Here is a 27,396-nt window from a genome sequence, read left to right on the forward strand (position 1 = left end):
GCCAAGGAAAATTCTGAAATTAAATATATCTCTAATGTACAAACATTTTTGAAACTACACTATTTGATACTTATATACAGTGGAACGTCACCAAAGACCACCTCTTTGAGAAGACCAGATTTCAAGTGACAGATTTTCAGTCCATCATACATTTTTTGCAAAGTGACTATTTTCTTTAAGAACCTATAAAGAAGATTTCATAAATGTATAAACGTACCCGTCTTTGCTCCCACATTGCGTCTACTGTCTTCAGGGTGCTGCTGGAAGGATGCCAGAGATTCTATAACAGGGTGCCTTGCTATTGTCCTGACCATTCATGACCTGAACCTTGCCTGCACCTTGACCGTTCTTCTGTCTGCTAAGTTTGTCAAAAAATTAGACAAAGATAAATCATGAAATGTTGTTGACCTTTAATGTGACCTATTCCATAAACAATTTGTTTGCAAAACAAACTGAAATCTTTGAGGGGGAATGAAAAAAATGTATGAAAACTTCCACAGTATAACCTGGTTGCATAAGTGTGCATACCCTCTTATAGCTAGGGATATGACTGTATACAGAATTAACCAATGACATTCAAACTAATGTTAAATAGAAGTTATCACACACCTGCCATCATTTAAAGGGATTCTAATCACAAATAAGGTTTACAGTAGGGCAAAAAAGTATTTAGTCATCCACCAATTGTGCAAGTTCTCCCAGTTAAAAAGATGAGAGAGTCCTGTAATTTTATCATATGTATTACTCAACTATGAGAGACATAATGAGAAAATAAATCCATAAAATCACATTGTCTGATTTTTAAAGAATTTATTTGCAAATTATGGTGCAAAATAAGTATTCGGTCACCTACAAGCAAGCAAGATTTCTGGCTCTCACAGGCCTGTACTAAGAGTCTCCTCTGTCCTCCACTCGTTACCTGTATTAATAGCACCTTTTTGAAGTTGTTATCAGTATAAAATACACATGTCCACAACCTCAAACAATCACACTCCAAACTCCACTATGGCCAAGACCAAAGAGCTGTCAAAGGACCAGAAACAAAATTGTAGACCTGCACCAGGCTGGGAAGACTGAATCTGCAATAGGCAAGAAGCTTGGTGTGAAGAAATCAACTGTGGGAGGAATTGTTAGAAAATGGAAGACATACATGACCACTGCTAATCTCCCTCAATCTGGGGCTCCACACAAGATATCACCTTGTGGTGTCAAAATGATCAAAAATCCCAGAACCACACAGGGGGACCTAGTGAATGACCTGCAGAGAGCTTTGACCAAAGAAACAAAGGCTACCAAGAGTAACACACTATGTCACCAGGGACTCAAATCATGGAGTGCCAGACGTGTCCCCCTGCTTAAACCAGTACATATCCAGGCCTGTCTGAAGTTTGCTAGAGAGCATTAGGATGATCCAGAAAAGGATTGGGAGAATGCCATATGGTAAGATGAAACCAAAGTAGAACTTTGAAGTAAAAACTCAACTCGTCATATTTGGAGGAGAAAGAATGCTGAATCCAAAGAACATCCAGGAAACATCATGCTTTGGGGCTGTTTTTCAGCAAAGGGACCACGACGACTGATTTGTGTAAAGGAAAGAATGAATGGGGCCATGTATGGTAAGATTTTGATTGAAAACCTCCTTCCATCTGCAAGAGTATTGAAGAGGAAATGTAGCTGGATCTTTCAGCATGACAATGATCCCAAACACACCGCCTGGGCAACAAAGGAGTGACTTCGTAAGAAGCATTTCAAGGTCCTGGAGTGGTCTAGCCAGTCTCCAGATCTCAACCCCATAGAAAACTTTTGGAGGGAGTTGAAAGTCAGTGTTGCTCAGTGACAGCTAAAAAACATCACTGCTCTAGAGGAGATCTGCATGGAGGAATGGGCCAAAATACCATCAACAGTGTTTGAAAACCTTGTGAAGACTTACAGAAAACGTTTGACCTCTTTTATTACCAACAAAGGGTATATAACAAAGTATCAATATTGTTTTTGGCCTCCTGACCACCTCTGACTTCTGCAAGCAGGCTATTTATCTAGATAGGTGTGGGTTACAGAGTACAGGAACATACAGCTATCAGATAAATATTGGAATTAGAATACCCCTTTAGGCTATTTCAAAAGAATCACTCTGTTGCTTTGCACTGTTATTAGCTTCCCTGGTAGTGGTTATGCGGTGTGTTGTTTTACTCCATAAATCTGTCAGATTCACAGACTTTTCATCCTTTATGGATTCATAATTTCTTTAGGTTTTATAAGTGGCTTAATTATGCATTTCGAGCTAGTATATTGTACCGCATGCTGTGTTTTTATATGGAGGAAGAGCAGCTTGAGGGTCTTCGTAAAACAGCTAAAACTCCATTTCATGTTTCATGTGCAGAATCTTGGTCAGCCATTATTTAGCTGTGATGTATTCTGGGTATTAGAGAGCTTTTTACCAGTGACAAAATTAACTTCTGTGTAGAACATTGTACGGAATAGAAACAAGCTGTCATATTACTGTTTTTGACTATTTTGATTTATGCAAAACCCAAAAATAAATCACAAAAGAAAGAGGGGGTTAAAGAGGTTCTCCGCCCCGAGACATCTTCTCCCCTATCCAAAGGATCTTGGTTGCAGCACCGCAGCTACTCCGCTCCTAGACATCTTATCCGTTATCCAAAGGATCTCGGCTGCAGCACCCCGGACATCCGATGAACAGAGCAAACTTCGCTCCATGCCAGATGACTCACGATGCGGAGGCTCATGATGCCACGGTCAAGCCCCCTCCCATAGACTTGCATTGAAGGGGCGTGGCCATCACGTCACAAGCTGAACACGGCCATGTCAAGAGCCTCCGGCAGTCTGGCACTGCACCCAATGCTCAAAATGAAAGCCAGGTGCAGCAGGGACATCACGGGGGTCCCCAGCAGCTGAACCCCTGAAATCAAACATCTTATCCCTTATCCTTTGGATAGGAGATAAGATTTCTAGGGGCAGAGTACCCCTCTAACCGGTTGCCACCTAAGGACGAGTCGGCTCGTTCTGAGACGACAACCGTTGTATGGCGCGGAGTCCGTGTCATACTGACTTGCCCCCAGCTGATTCCTGTAGCTGGGGCCGGCGTTAATAGCCGACATGCGACGATCGCCTCGGCTGGCTATTAACTTTTTAGATCGCTGCTGTCAAAGTTGACAGTGGCGTCTAAAGGGACATTTGAACCATCCCTGGTGGTCAAGTGGGGTGGATTGCCCCCCGGCAGCGTGATTGCATGGGGGGGGGGGCAATCCACTGCTGAGGTAGCCAGAGGGCTTTCCTCACCTCCTATGCTGGCTCCTGCGCTGAGAATGGTAAAGCCTTACAGGGCCAGGCTTTATCAATCGAGCGCAGAGCACACAGATTAATGTGGTTCTATGAAAACACATTGATCTGTATGAGGAATGCAATGATTCTTCATAAAAGTCCCCTAAGGGGACTAAAAGTGTAAAAAACAAAGTTCAATAAAAAGTTTAAAAAACAAACCATTAGACCATTTAAATCACCACCCTTTTCCCAAATTCCATATAAAAATTATGTAACCATAATAAAAATAAACATATGTGGTATCATCGAGTGCGTAAATGTTCGATCTATAAAGAATTGACGTTAATTAAACCGCATGGTCAATGGCGTACGCGCAAAAAAATTCCAAAGTTCAAAATAGCATATTTTTGGTCACGTTTTATATCATGAAAAAATTAATAAAAGGCGATCAAAAAGTCAGATTAATACAAAAATGGTACCGCTAAAAACTTTAGATCACGTCGCAAAAAAATGAGCCATCATACCACCCTGTACACTTAAAAATAAAAAGTAATAGGACAATTTTAAACATATTCATTTTCGTGCATGTAGTTATGATTTTTTCCAGAAGTAAGACAAAATCAAACCTATATAAGTAGGGTATCATTTTAATCATATGGACCTACAGAATAAAGAGAAGGTGTCATTTTTACCGAAAAATGTACTGCGTAGAAACGGAAACCCCCAAACTTTATAAAATGGTATTTTTTCTTCAATTTTGTCGCACAATGATTTTTTTTCCGTTGTGCCACTGATTTTTGGTAAAATGACTGATGTCATTACAAAGTAGAATTGGTGGGGCGAATAAAAAGCCATCATATGGATTTTTAGGTGCAAAATTGAAAGGGTTATGATTTTTAAAATGTAAAGAGAAAAAAATGAAAAACAGAAAAATGCTTGGTCCTTAAGGGGTTAATGTTATAAACCTATATTAATCACAATGGGGAGATTTATCAAAACCTGTGCAAAGGAAAAGTTGCCCAGTTGCCCATAGCAACCAATCAGATCCCTTCTTTAATTTTGCAGAGGCCTTGTTAAAAATGAAAGTAGCGATCTGATTGGTTGCTGTGGGCAACTGGGCAACTTTTCCTCTGCACAGGTTTTGATAAATCTCCCCCAATGTACCCAGTTTAGTCATACCCCCTATATATATACTGTATGACTATATATTAAATTGTGAACTCCACAACTTTAACACAAACAAGTTGAGTATGAGACATAAAATGTCATTTATTAGCACTAAATGGAATAAATATAAAATAATATTAAAGGCAAGAAGTCACAGAACTATGGGAAACAAGAGGCAACATTTTAGGCCCCCACCAGCATAAGAAAATATGGAATACAAAAACACATCTAAAAAGTATGCATACTTATATGTAACTTAACAATAATGGGAAATGGAGGGTCTGGGATGATGCCACCCTGATGCGCATTTCAGGCAGGGTCTTCATCTGGGGGGGGGGGGACTTTACTGGCCACTCATTTCAGCTCTGTATACCCTAAGCGTTCAGCAGGCTCAACAAAGGATCTAATTTCACACAACCAAAACGCGTTGCCGAAAAAGTTATTTTGCATGGATTCCTGTTCCTGGTTGATCTACTAACGGTGATTGTGATTGGGCATGACTAAGCGGGTAAACCCGCAAAACGGCACCGTTGCTGCACGAGCTCGGCTGAGCCCTTCCTTCCCTCTCCCTGCCCTCCATACATGTGTTGCGGTGTGATTTCTGAAAATAAAGGAACCAGAAGTTGGCAACACAGATTGCCTTTATTTTTCTCTATGCACAGTTTTTGCATCCTAGCCTATCTTTAGGCACATGCACCCCCCGCTAAGCAAAAGCAATACAGCATTTAACTCTTCAGCTGATAAATAGAAAAAATTTGCATTCCTCTCTATATACTAACTGTGATTGTGCTGGTGTTTGTTAGTAAACTACTAATGCATTACCCTAGTGTTTCCAACCAGTGTTCCTCCAGCTGTTGCAAAAGTACAACTCCCAGCATGCCCATAAGAGGGCTTGTTTTTTGTGCAACGAATTGTACTGTGTAATGACACCTTTAATTTTACCATAAATTGTACGGTACAACTAAAAAATATAATTTCTGGCGGGAAATTTAAAGGAAAACCACAATTTTTCAGGTTTTAAGAGGTTTCCTTTTTATGCTGTGCTATTTAGGGTTAAACTGACATGTTCCCTTTATTCTGTGGGTCAATACGATTCAAATAGAACCCATGGTTACATGCTTTTCAATGGACGTGCTGGTTTGAATATAAGGCAAACCATTTTAACACAATGGGGAAGATTTATCAAAACCTGTGGAGAGGCAAAATTTCCCAGTTGCCCATAGCAACCAATCAGATCGCTTCTTTCATTCTTAACAAGGCCTCTAAAAAATGAAACAAGCGATCTGATTGGTTGCTATTGGCAACTTGTCCATGTTGCCTCTCCACAGGTTTTGATAAATCTCCCCCAATAAGTATGTCCAAAATTGCTCTACTTTAACCCCCTATAACATTTTTATTTTTCATATATGTTGCTGTAAGAGGGCTCATTTTTTGCACCTGGATCCTTGATCACTTTTTATTCCTTTTTTTCTGGGATTGGATGTGACCAAAAATCAGCAATTTTGTACTTTGACATTTTTTTTTTAACATGACTTAATTTCCTGTATGGAATCATTAACATTATATTTTGCTGATGTCTGTCATTTGCCGGGGGCCCCTGGCTGCTGATAGCAGCCAGGAACCGTGGTCTATGATGCTAGGGTAGTGCCTGCACTTTCTTCATGGTCCACCAGAAAAAAAAAAAAATTATATATTTTACATCTTGGCAAAACATTAACCATTCTAATATACACTGCTAAAAAAAAGTCAATGACACTTCTGTGAAATCACACTGTTCACTCAGGAAGCAACACTGATTGACAATCAATTTCACATGCTGTTGTGCAAATGGAACAGACAACAGGTGGAAATTATAGGCAATTAGCAAGACACCCCCAATAACAGAGTGGTTTAGCAGGTGGTGACCACAGACCACTTCTCAGTTCCTATGCTTCCTGGCTGATATTTTGGTCACCTTTGAATGCTGGCGGTGCTTTCACTCTAGTGGTAGCATGAGACGGAGTCTACAACCCACACAATTGGCTCAGGTAGTGCAGCTCATCCAGGATGGCACATCAATGCGATCTGTGGCAAGAAGGTTTGGGCATGTGTCCACTCAAATGGTCAGAAACAGACTCCATGAGGGTGGTATGAGGGCCCGACATCCACTGGTGCTTACAGCCCAACACCATGCAGGATGTTTGGCATTTGCCAGAGAACACCAAGATAGGCAAATTCGCCACTGGCATCCTTTGCTCTTCACAGATGAAGGCAGGATCAAACTGAGCACATGTGACAGACGTGACAGAGTCTGGAGACACCTTGGAGAACGTTCTGCTTCCTGCAACATCCTCCAGCATGACCGGTTTGGCGGTGGGTCAGTAATGGTGTGGGGTGCACAGCATAGCCCTCCATGTGCTTGCCAGAGGTAACCTGACTGCCATTAGGTACCGAGATGAGATCCTCAGACCCCTTGTGAGACCATATGCTGGTGCAGTTGGCCCTGGGTTCCTCCTAATGCAAGACAATGCTAGACCTCATGTGGCTGGAGTGTGTCAGCAGATCCTGCAAGAGGAAGGCATTGATGCTATGGACAGAAGACAAAGAGGGACGTCATTCACCAGGATACGGTGCAATTTTCTTTATTTCAACGGTGCAGAGACATGGAGCACGGACGCTAGAACGTAGGACTAGCTCATCAGTGGGAAGCTGGGTGACAGCTGTTGCGCGTGCGTATCACGCTTCTTCAGACCCTACCTGTTCCGTGATGCATCACCCTTAAGAGCACACCTCCCCGGGTGATGCACTCGGAACAGGTGCATGCTAACGAATACATTTAAAAACATTAAACAACAACTTGTAATGTATAGAACTTGCTGCAAGTATCAAAAATAGTTTCTGTCTTGATAATACAAATATAGAAAAATGTAAAAAAGTACAAACGTTATTCTTTTTCTAAAAATTATACATAGAAAAAAGAAGAAGAAAAAGAGGAAACAAAAAGGCTATAAGTGAACCTGAAAAACAGGAATATGGATTACAAAAAGACACTGTAGTCCACTCTTTCATTGAGACTCAGGTTGCCGGCAGCATTAAGTCTTATGATCCATTTGGCTTCTGTTTGTAACAGGAGTTTTCTTTTATCTGAATTTTCTTTGCTGCGGACAACCTCAAGTCCCTGCAAGAGTAAATCATTACAGATGCCTCTATGCTCACTGTTCATGTGTTCGATAAAGCAGGGTGCACCGTTTTTAGTTTTAACTGAATAAACATGTTCCCTGAATCTTGTATTTAGGGTGCGTTTTGTGCTTCCGATATAAAACCTTCCACATGAACAGATCATCGCATACACAACCCACTGGGTTCTAAAGGTAATCAATGTGTTAACATGGATGATTTCTCCACCAATTTGGGTACTCTTACCAATTTTCATATTGGGACACCAAATACATGTGCCACACTTGTGGTTCCCTGTGGGGCCAGATCTTGTGAGCCAGTCAGTAGTTTTAGGGTTGGAACAGAAGTTGCTACTAGTGACTACGTCCCTAAGGTTTTTACAGCGCTTGAACGTGATGAGAGGTCTATCATGTACAAGTTTTCCTAAGTCGGTGTCACTTTTTATCAAGGACCAGCTATTGTGTACCGCTCTTTTTATAATTTTTTCAAGGGGACTAAATTTGAAAGAAAAGGAAAACCTGGGTGCTGGATTGTCAGAGGATTTTTCTTTAGTATCTTTTTTGGCTTTTCTACTTTTATTAACTGCGAGTAGGTTATTTCTATCCTGTGCTAAGGCTCTCTTTAGAGCTGTATTGATAATAAAAACAGGATAACCACGAGCCAATAATCTCTGCTTCAGTTCTTCGGCTTGAGAAATAAACTTTTCATCAGTGTCATTAATGCGTCTCAATCGCAAAAATTGTCCGTAAGGTAAGGCGGTTGATGCTATGGACTGACCCGCCTGTTCCCCAGACCTGAATCTGATTGAGCACATCATGTCTCATTCCATCCACCAACGCCACGTTGCACCACAGACTGCCCAGGCCACCTCATCAGGATCATGCCCAGTCATTGTTGGGAGGTCACACGGGCAAGTGGAGGCCACACACACTACTGAGCCTCATTTTGACTTGTTTTAAGGACATTACATCAAAGTTGGATCAGCCTGTAGAGTGGTCTGTAGTGGATGTAAGAATGAGTAAGCAGCAGAACAGAGGATTTTGTGAGCCACATACAGAAACTAGCAGAAGCATCTGCATGACCCAATAGGTAATGTATATAAGCATTATTTTTCTGTGATATGACAGGTACACTTTAAGGTATATATAATCTTGCTTACCACCTTTTATTGTCCTGTGGGCTTCATTAGAAATTGGAATAAATGCAAAAGTATTAAGAGCAGCCCAATAACTTTATGCATATCCACTTTTCCACTGTCGAGCTTGTTTGAAACTGAGAGATACCCACAGTCCATGGATAAGCTCTCTGCCACTTACCACAATGCCAACTCACACATTCTCATTTATGGCCCTACTCATGTGGGGAACATTTGTACCCTAAGGGTACGTTCCCACACGGCGTATTTTGCTGCGTATTTGCTGCGTATTTGGTGCTGCGTATTTTCCTACCCATTGACTTCAACAGAGAAAATAAAATACGCAGCAGCAAATACGCAGCAAATACGCCGTGTGGGAATGTACCCTTAAAAGGTGATTTCTGTTACATATAAGAAACTGATTGTTTCTCCTCCGATTACAACGCCATCATATTTGTAGCTTTGGAAAATCTTTTTATCCTGCTTAAACCCGCACTATACTCACTAAGCCACACAGGTCACCCAGGTGTGTCAGAATCAAAGAAAATGGATAGGAAGGTAGGACAAGACACTATGGGGGAGATTTATCATTGCTTTTGAAGCATTTTTTTTTCTAAAAAAGGCGCAGTTCAGGCGCAAGCAGCATATTTTGAGACTTTTATGCGCCTTTTGATATAGACAGTTTTACTCTTTTTGCCTACCCATAGAACTTTTTCTTTTTGACCCTGCAGTGGTCACGTATTTATCATTTGTGACTTTTGTCAAAAGTTGCTATTTTGTGCGCAAATGTAAATTTTTAGGCGCAAAGCTACACCACCTACCAGTAAGCGTGAGAATAATTTCTACCTTCCACAATTCAACTTTTAACCCCTTCCCGCAGAATCCCGTCTATTGACGGCAAATTGCGCAGGTCCTTCACGCATTCTGCTGTCTATAGACGGCATTCAGTTAACCCGGCGATGTGCGGCATCGCACGGGTTAACTGGCAGAAGTCCCGCTGTTACCAGCCCGACAGCCGATAACTTATACCGATATTCCGGTATAAGTTATCGTCTATTTCTCCCCCCTTCCCCCCCTCAGAAGCCGCTGCAGATCAATGATTTAAAGCGGGCGCTTAAATCAATGAACTGCAGGGGCTTTAGCAGGGCCAGAGACCGCCGCCGCCGCCACCCGCTTCTCTCCCCCTGCTGTTCCTAAGTCCAACCACCGCCGCTGCCCCATTGCCTCCCCCATCCCCGGTTTTATAATTACCTGTTCCGGCAGCATCCGGAGCTGTCACTGTGCGCACTGACGGTGACGTTGCATTGAGGACGTCACTCGCCATTGCGCAGCGTGCAGGACGCCGCAGGAGCCAGAAGTAGCTCGGACCCCGGGTCCTGGGAACAGGTAATTATAAAACCGGGGATGGGGGAGGCAATGGGGCAGTGGCTGTGTCAGCATCAGAGGCAGCAGTGAAGATCTTTGGCTGTCTGGACATGCTGGGAGTTGTAGTTTTGCAACATCTGGAGGGCCACAGTTAGGAGACCACTGTGCAGTGGTCTCCAATCTGCGCTCTTCCAGATGTTGCAAAACTAGAACTCTCAGCATGCCCAGACAGTCCAGGCATGCTGGGAGTTGTAGTTCTGTAACATCTGGCCCTGCAGATGTTGCCAAACTACAACTCCCAGCATGCCTAGGCAGTCTGGGCATGCTGGGAGTTGAAGTTTTGCAACATCAGAAGCGCCACAGTTGGACACCACTACACAGTGGTCCCCAATCTGTTCTCCTCCAGTTGTTGCAAAACTACAACTCCCAGCATGCCCTTCGGCTGTCTGGGCATGCTGGGAGTTGTAGTTTTGCAACAACTGGAGGCACACTGTCTGGGAAACATTATCTGTTTTCTAACTCAATGTTTCCCAACCCGTATGCCTCCAGCTGTTGCCAAACTATAACTCCCAGCATGCACTGACAGACCATGCATGCTGGGAGTTTTAGTTTAGCAACAGCTGGAGGCACATGGGTTGGGAAACACTGAGTTATGTAACAAACTCTGTTTTGCAACCAGTGTGCCTCCAGCTGTTGCATAACTACAACCCCCAGCATGCATGGACAGCCAAAGGGCATGCTGAAAGTTATCGTAGTGTGCCTCCAGCTGTTGCATAACTACAAGTTCCAGCATGCCCCTCTGTCACTGCATGCTGAGAATTGTAGTTTTGCAACAGCTGGAGGTTTGCCCGGCTATGTGCTGACAAGTGATTGCCAGTGCATGGCCAGTATTTGTCTGCGCATTCGCATACCAACGCTCAACCCGCGGTGGACCCCTATGGGTACGTGTACCAGGGGTTGAGAATCCAGGCCTCTGGTTGTTGGTGTGACTCTTCCTTAGAAAAGGTGTATGTTAGACAACTTTTCACTCTAAAGGAGAGCTGCACCTTATTCATCATTACGCTGCGCATTATTGATGAATAAGGGGCACGCTAGTCAAAGTATAGATAAAAAAAATGGTGGAAATTTGATCTAACATAGACATTTCTTGATAAATCTCCCCTATAACTTCATTGTATAGCTCTACTAATTCATATACCTGCTGGAGATGTATTAAAGAATGTGGGACCTACTTCCTCCCCTGGTGGTCCTGTCCACCTCTTGTTTCATGGGGGCACCACATCTTTCAAGCATGCAACTCAATCTGTAAAACAAAGATCACTCCCTCTGCACTATTGACTTTCTTCCCTAAAGGTCTCGGATCGGTCTAATACATTTGATAGCTTCTGCTAAGTTGCTTGCTCCTTGTCATTGGCTACCTTCAGATACAGTGTCTCTTCACTGGAAATGTGGAGATTCAAGGTGGATCAGATCTATTGCTTTGAAGAAACATCACACTGTGAATCCAACTCCAGACATAAGTTTCTAAATATATGACCCCTTGGGCGTCTTACAGAGGCTCTTCAATGTGATCTCTCCCGTGTATCGATACTCTGATGCCCTCTCCATCCCCTCATATGATCTTTTCAGGATCCCTCTCGTACAAACTCAAGAGGTAAGAAACTTAACCCTTGCAGAAGGTTTATAATTGTTTGCATGTATTATAAGTATTTGTTCCTATATGTGGGCCTTTCCTCACATACACTATGGGGGAGATTTATCAAAACTTGTGCAGAGGAACAGTGAGCAGTTGTCCATAGCAACCAATCAGATTCCAGCTTTCATTTTTTTAAGGGCCCTTAAAAATTTGAAGCTGGATTCTGATTGGTTGCTGTGGGCAACTGCCCACTTTTCCTCTTCACATGTTTTGATGAATCGTCCCTTATCTTCTCATATCCCTCCCCTTAAAAGGAATAATTCATCTGCCATTATCTATTGGCATTCAACAGACATTATGTAAAATCTATATTTTTTTTGGAATGAAGCACAGTGATCTATTTTGTGTGACAATATAGGCAAGACACATTCTCTTGCCTATATTGCACCATATATTTTTTTTAAAGCAAATAAAAATATTTGTAAAAAAAACCAATTCTTTGTCCTCAAGGTGTTCACAGGGTTCTGTATGAAGTACATTTGTGATGGTATTTTTAAATAGCGCTGGGATCTTCCGTATAAATAGCACCTTACCTAGATGTTATTCAAAATGTTGCCACCCCCTGCCAACTTTATATTTCAAGCTGTTAGATCTCCACAGTAGGAACAGAATTGACAAGTATCATACAGCGCTGTCCTTGCAGTATAACATACAGTATAGTACATCTGTTTTTACTGTGTAAATCAAAGGACAATCAACTCCAAGCAGCCAGCAGCAGAAATTTCCAATCCTCATAATGTGATCTGGCACCATACTTTGTTTCCTGAATGCAAAATTAAATGGGCGCTATCAGAATCAAAAACTTTTTACATGTTGTACATCTTGGCAAAATATTAACCTTTCTAATATACTTCATAAAAAACTGTCTCCTTTTTATAGGAGACACTAGGGGTCCCAATACCATCCAAAACATCCTCCTGTCCCCCTGCAACACAGGCTGAGCCAAAGTCCAGAAAGTGAGGGGGGGCTAGCACTCGATTGTGCTCACTCCTGTCCTATCAGACTCCTGTCTGAAAACAGAGAGGAGGGAGCTACAGAGCAGTATGCAGTGATTGGATGAAGAGAACCAGCACCGCACAGCAGACTTAGGTAGGAAGTAGATGCATTGTGAGTGAGGGCAGGATCAGTGCTCACCTCGGATATGCCCCTTCCTGAGCAGTGGATGTCAGAATGAGTGAGCAGCAGAACACAGAAATGTGTGAGCCATAAGCCTGACACACATTACACAGACATGTAAAAGCATCTGCATGATCCAGTGAGTATCATATACAAGCAATAGTTTTTCTGTGATATGAGTGATATGACAGGTACACTTTAAATAGATTTCTAAATAGTCTTCATTACCATTTTGCTTTTGTAGAATTTTTTTAATCATTCATCTGGGAGAGAGAGAGAAAATTAAAAACCCTCAGACAGGCTTTGCTCTCTTCCCCTCCTTTCTTTCAATGTTAGTGATAGCAGCAGGGAAAACAACAACATGTGGACAGTTGTGAAAGCATACATGGAGGGCTGCTGACACAGACTGTAGATAGGGGGGCAGCATGTAGTAGGGACTTTGCACGGGATCATCTGGTGCCAAAAAGTTAAACAGATTACTTCTATAAAAAAAATCTTAATCCTTCCAGTACTTGTCAGCTACTGTATGCTCCACAGGAAGTTGAGTTGTTGTTTTCTGCCTGACAACAATTCTGACCACAATTCTCTCTGCTGACACCTCTGTCCATATCAGGAACTGTCCAGAGCAGGAGCAAATCCCCGTAGTAAACCACTCCTGCTCTGGACAGTTCCTAATACGGACAGAGATGTCAGCAGAGAGCACTGTGGTCAGACACAAAAGAACCATACAACTACTTCTGGAGCATACAGCAGCTGATAAGTACTGTACGAACTTAGATTTTTAGAAATAAGTAATTTAACTATAAAACTGAATTGCCCAAGATACAATTTAATCACCTATTCTCTTCGGCAGATGAAAGTTTGCAGCCCTGAGCTTGCGGGGCTACCTCGGTTGTGCAACTACCACTATAGTCATCTGGCTCGACTGTTTTGACTTACTGCCGACCTCCAGTGGCTGCAAATAGGCAGGAGGAGGCCAGGGTGTCCTCAATCTATGCATAGTTGGGACCTGCATCTACGAAACATTTATGGCATTTTCTGTGGCTGTGTCATATATTTCCTAGATTGGAATACCCCTTTAAATCCAGAAGAATCTATCATAAATATGAATGGCAATAACTCACTTTCTGCTGTGTCCAATGTTGCAAATAGTAAGAAACAAAGCAAATGTTTTATTTTATAAAGTACGATATCCTTATAAAATCATGTAGCTGGACAAACAAAAAGAATATTATCAAAACAATAAAAAAAATATATATAGATGTCAACAAAATTGTATAATCATCCTATAGAAGTAAAGCAGCTTTATAAATACATTGCATTTTGTACCTTTTACCGGGCCTGATTTACTCTCTCTATAAACATTCATAGCTGCATGTACAGACATTTGCATTTTACAGGCTTCATAACTGAAATCTCCCATCATTCCTTGCTTACTTGATTGGGGGAAATTTATCAAGAGTGGGGTAGGTGAACGTCTTTTCAACACTAAATTGTTTGGTGGGAAATATGTATGTGCATCCAATTTATTAAGTGGTGAAGAGCATGTGATAAATATACGTATGTGTTGGCACTGCTAACCCCATTGTTACGCCGAGCACTCCGGGTCCCCGCTCCTCCCCGGAGCGCTCGCTACACTCTCCTCACTGCAGCGCTCTGGTCAGATCCACTGACCCGGGGCGCTGCGATACCGCCTCCAGCCGGGATGCGATTCGCGATGCGGGTGGCGCCCGCTCGCGATGCGCACCTCGGCTCCCGTACCTGACTCGCTCTCCGTCGGTCCTGTCCCGGCGCGCGCGGCCCCGCTCCCTAGGGCGCGCGCGTGCCGGGTCCTTGCGATTTAAAGGGCCACTGCGCCGCTGATTGGCGCAGTGGTTCCAATTAGTGTGTTCACCTGTGCACTTCCCTATATCACCTCACTTCCCCTGCACTTCCTTGCCGGATCTTGTTGCCATCGTGCCAGTGAAAGCGTTTCCTTGTGTGTTCCTAGCCTGTGTTCCAGACCTCCTGCCGTTGCCCCTGACTACGATCCTTGCTGCCTGCCCCGACCTTCTGCTACGTCCGACCTTGCTTCTGTCTACTCCCTTGTACCGCGCCTATCTTCAGCAGTCAGAGAGGTTGAGCCGTTGCTAGTGGATACGACCTGGTCACTACCGCCGCAGCAAGACCATCCCGCTTTGCGGCGGGCTCTGGTGAAAACCAGTAGTGACTTAGAACCGATCCACTAGCACGGTCCACGCCAATCCCTCTCTGGCACAGAGGATCCACTACCTGCCAGCCGGCATCGTGACAGTAGATCCGGCCATGGATCCCGCTGAAGTTCCTCTGCCAGTTGTCGCTGACCTCACCACGGTGGTCGCCCAGCAGTCACAACAGATAGCGCAACAAGGCCAACAGCTGTCTCAACTGACCGTGATGCTACAGCAGCTACTACCACAGCTTCAGCAATCATCTCCTCCGCCAGCTCCTGCACCTCCTCCGCAGCGAGTGGCCGCTTCAGGCCTACGACTATCCTTGCCGGATAAATTTGATGGGGACTCTAAGTTTTGCCGTGGCTTTCTTTCCCAATGTTCCCTGCACTTGGAGATGATGTCGGACCAGTTTCCTACTGAAAGGTCTAAGGTGGCTTTCGTAGTCAGCCTTCTGTCTGGAAAAGCCCTGTCTTGGGCCACACCGCTCTGGGACCGCAATGACCCCGTCACTGCCTCCGTACACTCCTTCTTCTCGGAAATTCGAAGTGTCTTTGAGGAACCTGCCCGAGCCTCTTCTGCTGAGACTGCCCTGTTGAACCTGGTCCAGGGTAATTCTTCCGTTGGCGAGTATGCCGTACAATTCCGTACTCTTGCTTCAGAATTATCCTGGAATAATGAGGCCCTCTGCGCGACCTTTAAAAAAGGCCTATCCAGCAACATTAAAGATGTTCTGGCCGCACGAGAAATTCCTGCTAACCTACATGAACTCATTCACCTAGCCACTCGCATTGACATGCGTTTTTCCGAAAGGCGTCAGGAGCTCCGCCAGGATATGGACTCTGTTCGCACGAGGCGTTTTTTCTCCCCGGCTCCTCTCTCCTCTGGTCCCCTGCAATCTGTTCCTGTGCCTCCCGCCGTGGAGGCTATGCAGGTCGACCGGTCTCGCCTGACACCTCAAGAGAGGACACGACGCCGCATGGAGAATCTCTGCCTGTACTGTGCCAGTACTGAACACTTCCTGAAGGATTGTCCTATCCGTCCTCCCCGCCTGGAAAGACGTACGCTGACTCCGCACAAAGGTGAGACAGTCCTTGATGTCTACTCTGCTTCTCCACGTCTTACTGTGCCTGTGCGGATATCTGCCTCTGCCTTCTCCTTCTCTACTATGGCCTTCTTGGATTCCGGATCTGCAGGAAATTTTATTTTGGCCTCTCTCGTCAACAGGTTCAACATCCCGGTGACCAGTCTCGCCAGACCCCTCTACATCAATTGTGTAAATAATGAAAGATTGGACTGTACCATACGTTTCCGCACGGAGCCCCTTCTAATGTGCATCGGATCTCATCACGAGCAGATTGAACTTTTGGTCCTCCCCAATTGCACTTCCGAAATTCTCCTTGGACTTCCCTGGCTTCAACTTCATTCTCCAACCCTGGATTGGTCCACTGGGGAGATCAAGAGTTGGGGGCTCTCTTGTTCCAAGGACTGCCTAAAACCGGTTCCCAGTAACCCTTGCCGTGACTCTGTGGTTCCTCCTGTAACTGGTCTCCCTAAGGCCTATATGGACTTTGCGGATGTTTTTTGCAAAAAACAAGCTGAGACTCTACCTCCTCACAGGCCTTATGATTGTCCTATTGACCTCCTCCCGGGCACTACTCCACCCCGGGGCAGAATTTATCCTCTGTCCGCCCCAGAGACTCTTGCCATGTCTGAATACGTCCAGGAAAATTTAAAAAAGGGCTTTATCCGTAAATCCTCCTCTCCTGCCGGAGCCGGATTTTTCTTTGTGTCCAAAAAAGATGGCTCTCTACGTCCTTGCATTGACTACCGCGGTCTTAATAAAATCACGGTAAAAAACCGCTACCCCCTACCCCTCATCTCTGAACTCTTTGATCGCCTCCAAGGTGCCCACATCTTTACCAAACTGGACTTAAGAGGTGCTTATAATCTCATCCGCATCAGAGAGGGGGATGAATGGAAAACGGCATTTAACACTAGAGATGGACACTTTGAGTATATGGTTATGCCCTTTGGCCTGTGCAACGCCCCTGCCGTCTTCCAAGACTTTGTTAATGAAATTTTTCGTGATCTCTTATACTCCTGTGTTGTTGTATATCTGGACGATATCCTAATTTTTTCTGCCAATCTAGAAGAACACCGCCAGCATGTCCGTATGGTTCTTCAGAGACTTCGTGACAATCAACTTTATGCCAAGATAGAGAAATGTCTGTTTGAATGCCAATCTCTTCCTTTCCTAGGATACTTGGTCTCTGGCCAGGGACTACAAATGGATCCAGACAAACTCTCTGCCGTCTTAGATTGGCCACGCCCCTCCGGACTCCGTGCTATCCAACGTTTTTTGGGGTTCGCCAATTATTACAGGCAATTTATTCCACATTTTTCTACCGTTGTGGCTCCTATCGTGGCTTTAACCAAAAAAAATGCCGATCCCAAGTCTTGGCCTCCTCAAGCGGAAGACGCCTTTAAACGGCTCAAGTCTGCCTTTTCTTCGGCTCCTGTGCTCTCCAGACCTGACCCATCTAAACCCTTCCTATTGGAGGTTGATGCCTCCTCAGTGGGAGCTGGAGCTGTCCTTCTACAAAAAAATTCTTCCGGGCATGCTGTTACTTGTGGTTTTTTTTTCTAGGACCTTCTCTCCGGCGGAGAGGAACTACTCCATCGGGGATCGAGAGCTTCTAGCCATTAAATTAGCACTTGAGGAATGGAGGCATCTGCTGGAGGGATCAAGATTTCCAGTTATTATTTACACCGATCACAAGAACCTCTCCTACCTCCAGTCTGCCCAACGGCTGAATCCTCGCCAGGCCAGGTGGTCTCTGTTCTTTGCCCGATTTAATTTTGAAATTCACTTTCGGCCTGCCGATAAGAACATTAGGGCCGATGCTCTCTCTCGTTCCTCGGATGCTTCGGAAATTGAACTCTCTCCGCAACACATCATTCCTCCTGACTGCCTGATTTCCACTTCTCCAGCCTCCATCAGGCAAACTCCTCCAGGAAAAACCTTCGTTTCTCCACGCCAACGCCTCGGAATCCTCAAATGGGGTCACTCCTCCCATCTCGCAGGTCATGCAGGCATCAAGAAATCTGTGCAACTCATCTCTCGCTTCTATTGGTGGCCGACTCTGGAGACGGATGTCGTGGACTTTGTGCGAGCCTGCACTATCTGTGCCCGGGATAAGACTCCTCGCCAGAAGCCCGCTGGTTTTCTTCATCCTCTGCCTGTCCCCGAACAGCCTTGGTCTCTGATTGGTATGGATTTTATTACTGACTTACCCCCTTCCCGTGGCAACACTGTTATTTGGGTGGTCGTTGATCGATTCTCCAAAATGGCACATTTCATCCCTCTTCCTGGTCTTCCTTCAGCGCCTCAGTTGGCTAAACAATTTTTTGTACACATTTTTCGTCTTCACGGGTTGCCTACGCAGATCGTCTCGGATAGAGGCGTCCAATTCGTGTCTAAATTCTGGAGGGCTCTCTGTAAACAACTCAAGATTAAATTAAACTTTTCTTCTGCATATCATCCTCAATCCAATGGACAAGTAGAAAGAATTAACCAGGTCTTGGGTGATTATTTACGACATTTTGTTTCCTCCCGCCAGGATGACTGGGCAGATCTTCTACCATGGGCCGAATTCTCGTATAACTTCAGAGTCTCTGAATCTTCCTCCAAATCCCCATTTTTTGTGGTGTACGGCCGTCACCCTCTTCCCCCCCTCCCTACCCCCTTGCCCTCTGGTCTGCCTGCTGTGGATGAAATTTCTCGTGATCTTTCCATCATATGGAGAGAGACCCAAAATTCTCTCTTACAGGCTTCATCACGCATGAAGAAGTTCGCGGATAAGAAAAGAAGAGCTCCTCCCATTTTTTCTCCTGGAGACAAGGTATGGCTCTCCGCTAAATATGTCCGCTTCCGTGTCCCTAGCTACAAGTTGGGACCACGCTATCTTGGTCCTTTCAAAATTTTGTGCCAGATTAATCCTGTCTCTTACAAACTTCTTCTTCCTCCTTCTCTTCGTATTCCTAATGCCTTTCACGTTTCTCTTCTTAAGCCACTTATCATCAACCGTTTCTCTCCCAAATTTGTTTCCCCCACTCCTGTTTCCGGCTCCTCGGACATCTTCTCCGTCAAAGAGATTCTGGCATCCAAAAAGGTCAGAGGGAAAAATTTTTTTTTAGTTGATTGGGAGGGTTGTGGTCCAGAAGAGAGATCCTGGGAACCTGAGGACAATATCCTAGACAAAAGTCTGCTCCTCAGGTTCTCAGGCTCTAAGAAGAGGGGGAGACCCAAGGGGGGGGGTACTGTTACGCCGAGCACTCCGGGTCCCCGCTCCTCCCCGGAGCGCTCGCTACACTCTCCTCACTGCAGCGCTCCGGTCAGATCCACTGACCCGGGGCGCTGCGATACCGCCTCCATCCGGGATGCGATTCGCGATGCGGGTGGCGCCCGCTCGCGATGCGCAACTCGGCTCCCGTACCTGACTCGCTCTCCGTCGGTCCTGTCCCGGCGCGCGCGGCCCCGCTCCCTAGGGCGCGTGCGCGCCGGGTCCTTGCGATTTAAAGGGCCACTGCGCCGCTGATTGGCGCAGTGGTTCCAATTAGTGTGTTCACCTGTGCACTTCCCTATTTCACCTCACTTCCCCTGCACTTCCTTGCCGGATCTTGTTGCCATCGTGCCAGTGAAAGCGTTTCCTTGTGTGTTCCTAGCCTGTGTTCCAGACCTCCTGCCGTTGCCCCTGACTACGATCCTTGCTGCCTGCCCCGACCTTCTGCTACGTCCGACCTTGCTTCTGTCTACTCCCTTGTACCGCGCCTATCTTCAGCAGTCAGAGAGGTTGAGCCGTTGCTAGTGGATACGACCTGGTCACTACCGCCGCAGCAAGACCATCCCGCTTTGCGGCGGGCTCTGGTGAAAACCAGTAGTGACTTAGAACCGATCCACTAGCACGGTCCACGCCAATCCCTCTCTGGCACAGAGGATCCACTACCTGCCAGCCGGCATCGTGACACCCATCTACGAGGCTCTTCTTGCTGCGGCTCACTGCAAACTTCGATACACATATATGGTGGTGCTCATGTGTGAAATGGACAGTCCAATTGAAATACTCTGATCTGTTGAAGTTCCTGAACAGTAAGAAACAGCTGTAATCACTGAGCACACTAGCGTCAAGCTAACCGTTGCGGCATGTAGCCGCTTTATTTGCATGTACCTAAGAAATAAACAAGAAGCCACGTCAAGTTGGAGAGTTGCCTGTGTCTTCTCTTTTTATGAACATTTCATGTGATAAATATGGTGCTGGTCTCCTTTTTCTACTTCAGTACTTCACTTTGTATGGTGCCTCCTCTGGGACTTTTGAACCCGTGCGCCAAAATGTGCAACTTTTAACTAATGCTATCCACAGCCAATTTTGTAAGCCAGGTCAAATTATATGACAAACTAAAAAGTCACAATGGATAAATTCCTTACCACTGCAAAAATCTAACTAAGATCATGACTATCACAGCATAATTGCAGAAAGCTCCTAAATGAAAAGTCGCACGACTTTGTCGCCAAAACACACTGGACCAAACATTAGTGCCAAACTACTGCAAAAAAAACAACTTAATGATACATTTCCCCAATGTCTGTACAGAGCTCATATTTTGAGACACTTTGTACAATGTTGTACAATTTAGAAAAAACCTTCCCACTCCATTATAGTAACCTGACTAAATTGAGTGTTTCCAAAAACAACCAGCAGAAATATAAATACAGCTCTGGATTATAAATCTACCTGAAACCTTTGACTAGCAAAAAATAAAAAAATATCAATGTGTTCACAAAGTAAATCACTGTCTTCTCTACCTCTCTCACATGTTAAAGTTTTTTTTAGTCATATATTGCAAGTGCTAGGTTAAAATAGAAAAATAAAATACCTACCCCTAGCACCCTGCTGTTCCCTCTGCAGGCCCCGTTTGACTCTGTTCAGTCTTCATTCTCCTCTCTTCTTTTTACTTCCCAGAGGGTGCAGGACAAGAGATGGGACAACACCACAGCTAGTGATTGGCTGAGTTGGCAGATCCTGCACCAAGATTTGGATAGTAGACATAGCCGAACTGGAGCTGCAGGAAACCAGTGGGGGATGGAGATAGGTAAGTATGATTTTTTTTTAAATTTCAGGAGTACCAACTTCTAAGCACAAGTACAGAGTTAATTGGTCCAGAATTACTAAGGCTATCTACTAGCTAGAATGTGCACATCTGGCAAATCTTTAGAATATCTAGTCTATGTTTAGACCAACTATTAGATGGCTTACTTTACCCCAAAATTTAACACCACAATTTTTGGTACACAAAGTAATATGTAAAGCCATACCTTCTCTCCTGTCCTTAGCAAGTGAGGTTTAAAAAATGTCTTAAAATGTGTCTAAAATGAATAATAAGGCTAGGTTCACACTGCGGAATCTCCGGGCAGAAAATTTCCGCCTGGAGTTTCCGAGTGCGGCCAGCGCCGACTGAATCAGTTGGGCCCTAGGACTGCGCGGACACTGCAGTCTCCAACAGACTGCGATGTGTTCCCTGAGTATTTCCCCCTGAAGAATGAGCAACTCCATTCTTCAGGCGGAAATTTTCAAACAGATTTTCCGTTCACAAATTCCACTTCACAAATTCCGAAGTGAGAATTTGTGAACATTCACTATACTATACATTTTAGTAAGCGGAATTTTTGCCTGCAATTTCAAAGTGGCATTGCAGGCATAAATTCCGTAGTGTGAACCTAGCCTAAATGTGATGCAAGCCAGTTTTTGGCACAGATTACACACAAATTCTGACACACTCGCAATAGTTAACCTATCCTATTGTGTTCTTGATGTTAGCTTGTTCTGATGCTGTTGAACTGGAAATTTGTATTTTCACAAATTCACCATTAGTTTCTTTAGTAAAAATTTAACTAAATGTAGTCACAAGTAGATGTTCGGTCGGCTTACACTGCTGGTATGCCACAGTATATGTTGTATACCTAATTGCTGGCATCTTGAAGTATACTAGAGATATACCCCAAAAACAGGACATGAATGGCTCCCTAATAAATGTTCATTTTTTTCCATTGGTATTACCAGATGATGCTGCAAGAGGCAAAAGACCCACTAATCTGTAGAGGATTTATTGGCCACATGCTGATATTACAATGCCCTGGAAAAATTACTGCTGGTATATGCTACATTGTATGTTGTGTAAAAAATAAACATATAAACATATTTTTTAATCACAAGTAACATTAACAGTTTTGTAAACCAAATACGAGATCCCTAAAAAATGTTGGCAATGGCGCCTGCCCTTATCTACTGCACCAACCACTTCTCTCTACTTTTCTCTCCAACTATAAATGAAAGATAAATAGATGCCATATTCCAGAGGCTGCTGATATTGTGCACTATATCTCTGGTAATAAGATTGATTTAATGCTCCAGGTTTATTGTAAACTATTAACAAACCTGTGTTTTTTCCATCCAGCAATTTGTAATTTCTGCATCTGATATCTTACAAGATGACAAGTTAATGTTGCTCCAATAGCACATGATAAAACGGATCAAGTGTTTGCCTATAGAAATATGTTTCCAGTAAAGGTAATGGAAAATAATGCTGGTCATGCAGTGCGTGAGCCTGGACTGGGACTAAAAAGCCGACCTGGCACTCACAAATCCCATCAGACCACGTACAATATAGTTCCCATCATATCATGAAAAAATTGTGTCGCGCAATGCCTGCTGCAGTGAATTTTGCCTAAGGTGATCAGTCCCACCTGTCACTATTCTCTTAAATATGTAAATTACACTATAAACACGGCAATAAAAATGAAATAGGTATACACTAGATCACAATGTCAGGTGTACACTACCCAAGCACTAATAGGCCCTATATACTGCCATACAGTGGTCAAGGACCAGGTCTACATAGGCTCTGTAGAGTGTTATCGCACTACAGACTATGCAAGGGAACACATCACATCCTATAGACAAGTGACATGTTAACACCAATTGTCATATAAATCTGGGTCATACAGAGACTTCGACTGAGTTCACACTTTCTTTATTTTGTAACATCCATCTGTCGGCATCTCACCAAGAATAGAACGCCAATATATTCTTTGCAGTAGAGTGGTCCCTCAACATATGATGGTAATCCGTTCCCAACGGACCATCGTTTGTTGAAACCATCGCATGCTGAGAGATCCGTGCAATGTAAAGTATAGGACAGTGGTCTACAACCTGCGGACCTCCAGATGTTGCAAAACTACAACACCCAGCATGCCCGGACAGACGTTGGCTGTCCGGGCATGCTGGGTGTTGTATTTTTGCAACATATGGAGGTCCGCAGGTTACATAGTTACATAGTTACATAGTTAGTACGGTCGAAAAAAGACATATGTCCATCAAGTTCAACCAGGGAATTAAGGGGTAGGGGTGTGGCGTGATATTGGGGAAGGGATGGGATTTTATATTTCTTGCATTGGGTGCCGCTGCCTCTTCTTTCCCCCTGTCTGTCGACATCGCTGCCCCATTGCCGGCACCGTTTCTCTCCCCCTGGCTATCAGCGCCGGCAATGGGGCAGCGGCACTGATAGCCAGGGGGAGAGAAGGGGCAGCAGCGCCGATAGCAGGGGTAACCATCATACACTCATACTGTTTTCACTTTGCCAAGTTATCGGACAACCTGGCCCCAAAATTATGGATTATAAAAGGATAGCAGCATAAGGGAAAAATACACATTTTGAACCCAAAAACCCATTTGAGTTTTAAAGTTCAAAATACAGGCCTACCTCCTCCCCTACAGCCTGCCTGTCCATCTCCAAAAATACCCTTTATTATAATAATTATACGCTCCTCCTTTGCATTGAAAAAAAGCAAACAGTAAAGTTGCCAGATGCGGCCATCCTTTCATCCATTTGTAATTCTGTATCTATTTTCCCAAACCATGCACTCATACTGTTATTATGTCGCCAAGTAATTAGACTACCTGGCCCCAAAAATTATAGCATTGATGTTATTTTGTTCCAGGAATGTATCTAATCCTGTTTTAAAGCTGTTAATTGTTCCTGCTGTGACCAGTTCCTGAGGTAGACCGTTCCATAAATTCACAGTCCTTACGGTAAAGAATGCGTGTCGCCCTTTGAGACTAAACTTTTTCTTCTCCAGACGGAGGGAGTGCCCCCTCGTTCTTTGGGGGGGGGGGGTTTAACCTGGAACAGGTTGTAGACCACTGTTAGAGGAAGTTGTACTCACCTGTCCCCGCCGCTCCGGACCGTCACACCCCGTCACCGCTGCCCAGGATGTCGCCGCCCATTCCTGTCGCCGTGTCCCCGGGGTGTCCCCGACGCTCCGGCAAGGCCTCTGCTTCCCCGTCATCCGCGCTCTCCGTCGCCGCCATCACGTCGCTACGCGCGCCGCTCCTATTGGATGACGGAACGGCGCGCGCAGAGACGTGATGACGACGATGGAGAGCGCCAATGATGCAGAGGATCCTGAAGAGGATGCGCCGGAGCCCCGAGGACAGGTAAGTGATCGTCAGCACAGGGCACGCGGCACCGTAAAAGGCTATCTGGTGGCAGCTGAAGCAGTCTGTGCTGCCGGATAGCCATTTATGTGATGGCCCCGACATACAAAAGCATCGTATGTTGATGCTGCCTTCAACATGCGATGGCCTCTGAGAGGCCATCGCATGTTGAAATTATCGTATGTCGGGGCCATCGTAGGTCGAGGGGTCACTGTACTGCAGAGGTTGCCATTCATTTCTATGGCTCAAATGGAGTTACTGGGTTTTCTGCTGGTGTACTGTAATTTACCAGGACTCAATAGTGCAGCAGACCATGCTATGAAGTCCTGTTAAATCATATATAAGGTCAAAACACCTAGTGACTTTATTCAGGCCATTAAAATGCATGCTGAATGCCAGCATATACATTGGCATCCGGTTAACAGCAGGATGCAAAGAGCATAAATGCGGTGTGAACCCAGCCTTCCTGTAACTAGATTGTATTCCATCTTGGCCTTTCATTTCAAGTAGGAATAGCAACACTATACAAAGTTATACTTACTACACTACTATACTGAGTAAAGATTAGTGAAGAGAGGAAGGGGCCATATTCAAATTCATGATATCTCACAAATATATTGATGATTATTCGTCTTATGTTCGCGAAATTCGCATATTCACTTTTTTATCTATGCGAAAAGTCAAATGGAAAATTCTCATAAAAGTTTGCATAAAAATTTGCATGTGAAAATAAACGAATATTCGTCATTGCGAATATGTAGCACTATATTCCAAATATTCATGAAATCGCTAAGTATTTTCAGATACCAAACCCTTAAATAAATAAAGACCCCAGAAATGACCCCTTTAGAAAGTACAGAACCTACTGTCTACCTGACCCCTTAAACTAATACAGCCCCCAGACCTGACCCCCTAAAAGAAGTAGGAGAATTTGGAGGAGGTTCTGGCTTGGCTAACAACCTCTAGTCAGGGCTGTATCTTCAACCCATGCTGCCCTAGTCAGTTGTCCTGAATACACCCCAATAGGATGATTCCATAAACACAATTTTTCTTGTCACAAATCAACTCTGTCACAAATATGCAGCAAAAGCTGCCATGTATGACATGCAGATTCTGTTGCAGATGCCCCCTGGATTTCACCCCTATACATTGAAAGTGGTGAAATCAACCCCAAATCCAACAAATAATGAGCATTCTGCAACTGCAAATCCATCGATAAAATCTGGATCTGGATAGCAGAATTGCTGCAGGTTTGCAGTACAATACCCAGGCTCATGATTTTGGTTTTTGGCTCTTGTCACTTTTCTTTGCCAACAACTGTCATTCCCTTTTATCATCTACCACCCTGTATCGCCACTTGACCATTACCCAGTTGGAGCCAAGGTCTTCCCCCTGCAATGAGCTATAAACAGGCAGACGTTAGGTGTATACAGTCGCCTCCTAGTCCCGTGCTGAGTATAAGGCTAGGTTCAGACTACGGAATTTCCGCCTGTATTTCCGCTTTGAAACTTCAGGCGGAAATTCCGCTTGCTAAAATGCATAGTGTATTCAATGGGTTTCCATTGACAAATTCACACTTTGGAATTTGTGAAGCGGAATTTGTGAACGGAAAATCAGCTTGGAAATTTCCGCCTGAAGAATGGCGTTGCTCTTTCTTCAGGTGGAAATCCGCGTGGAACACATTTCAGTCTATTGGAGATTGCAGTGTCCGCGTGGTCCTAGCGCCGACTGATTCAGTCAGCGCTGGCCGCACTCGGAATCTCCGGGCGGAAATTTTCTGCCCGGAGATTCCGTTGTCTGACCCTAGCCTTAGGGGTGGCATTTATGGTGAGAAAAGCACTAAAGACAGAAGGGGAAGCCATCTCTTAGGGTCATGGGGACAATGAATGGGTAGGAAAAATGGCTTAGATAAAACCAAACTTGTATCTTCTGCAGAATGGGTGCTGTGAGCTACAAGCTAATCAGCTGCATATAGTATCAAGAATGAATAAAAAGTGTGTATCTGAGCTACAAACTTCATACAGTATTTCAGAGGTATCATAGTTATAAATCTGACCTGGAACTGGGCTCCAAGGGGGACATGTATCAATAATGGTGTAGCAATGTGTGATTTTATGTATGTTTTTTTGTGTCAAATGGAGCATATTTGCGCCAAAATTATCAATTGTCGTACGCAAGTTTATAATTTTGGCACAACTGTAGCCCTACAAAAGGCGCAGACCCCAGAATTCCAGGCAGTAAATCTGACTTTGGGACATTCTATTGTTGTAGCTATTTTCTCTGTCACTTTATTCATGGTGTAGATTTGCGTCTAAATGAAGGTATTTGCGCCTAAACTTGCGCCAAATCAAAAAGTCGCAATGAATGAATTCCAGACCAAAGAATGATTGTAACTGAAATCACGACTAACAAAGTGAAATCAGTGATTTTGTTCTAAACCATTTGGCGCAATTGTTTGTCGCAAAAAGGGACATAAAAGGAAATTTGAGACAAATCACAGTCAAAAAAACAGGGTAAAATCCTTCATACAACCCCCCCCCCCCCCCCCCCCCCCCCCCCAAGTCTTTCAGGCAGTAGCAGTGTTTCCCAACCAGGCTACCTCTAGCTACTGCAAAGCTACAACTTCCAGCCTTTGGCTGTCCGGATATGCTGGGAGTTGTAGTTTTGCAACAGCTAGAGGTAGCCTGGTTGGGAACTACTTCTATATGGGGAGAGCTATCAATAAAGGGAAGGGGC

General features: G+C 44.4%; 1 long non-coding RNA gene across 1 annotated transcript in view; it reads right to left on the reverse strand.

The window, feature by feature from the left end:
- Positions 1–219: 219 nt before the first annotated feature.
- Positions 220–27,396, reverse strand: part of LOC130294243 (uncharacterized) — a 40,194-nt gene continuing 13,017 nt past the window's right edge. Inside the window, exons 2-3 of the long non-coding RNA XR_008848450.1 lie at positions 21,048–21,229; positions 220–358 (exon numbers count right to left, since the gene is read on the reverse strand). This is a non-coding gene — a long non-coding RNA (uncharacterized LOC130294243). The remainder of the gene's footprint in view (positions 359–21,047; positions 21,230–27,396) is intronic.

The sequence above is a fragment of the Hyla sarda genome, chromosome 10 (assembly GCF_029499605.1).
Source record: "Hyla sarda isolate aHylSar1 chromosome 10, aHylSar1.hap1, whole genome shotgun sequence".
Lineage (NCBI taxonomy): Eukaryota > Metazoa > Chordata > Amphibia > Anura > Hylidae > Hyla > Hyla sarda.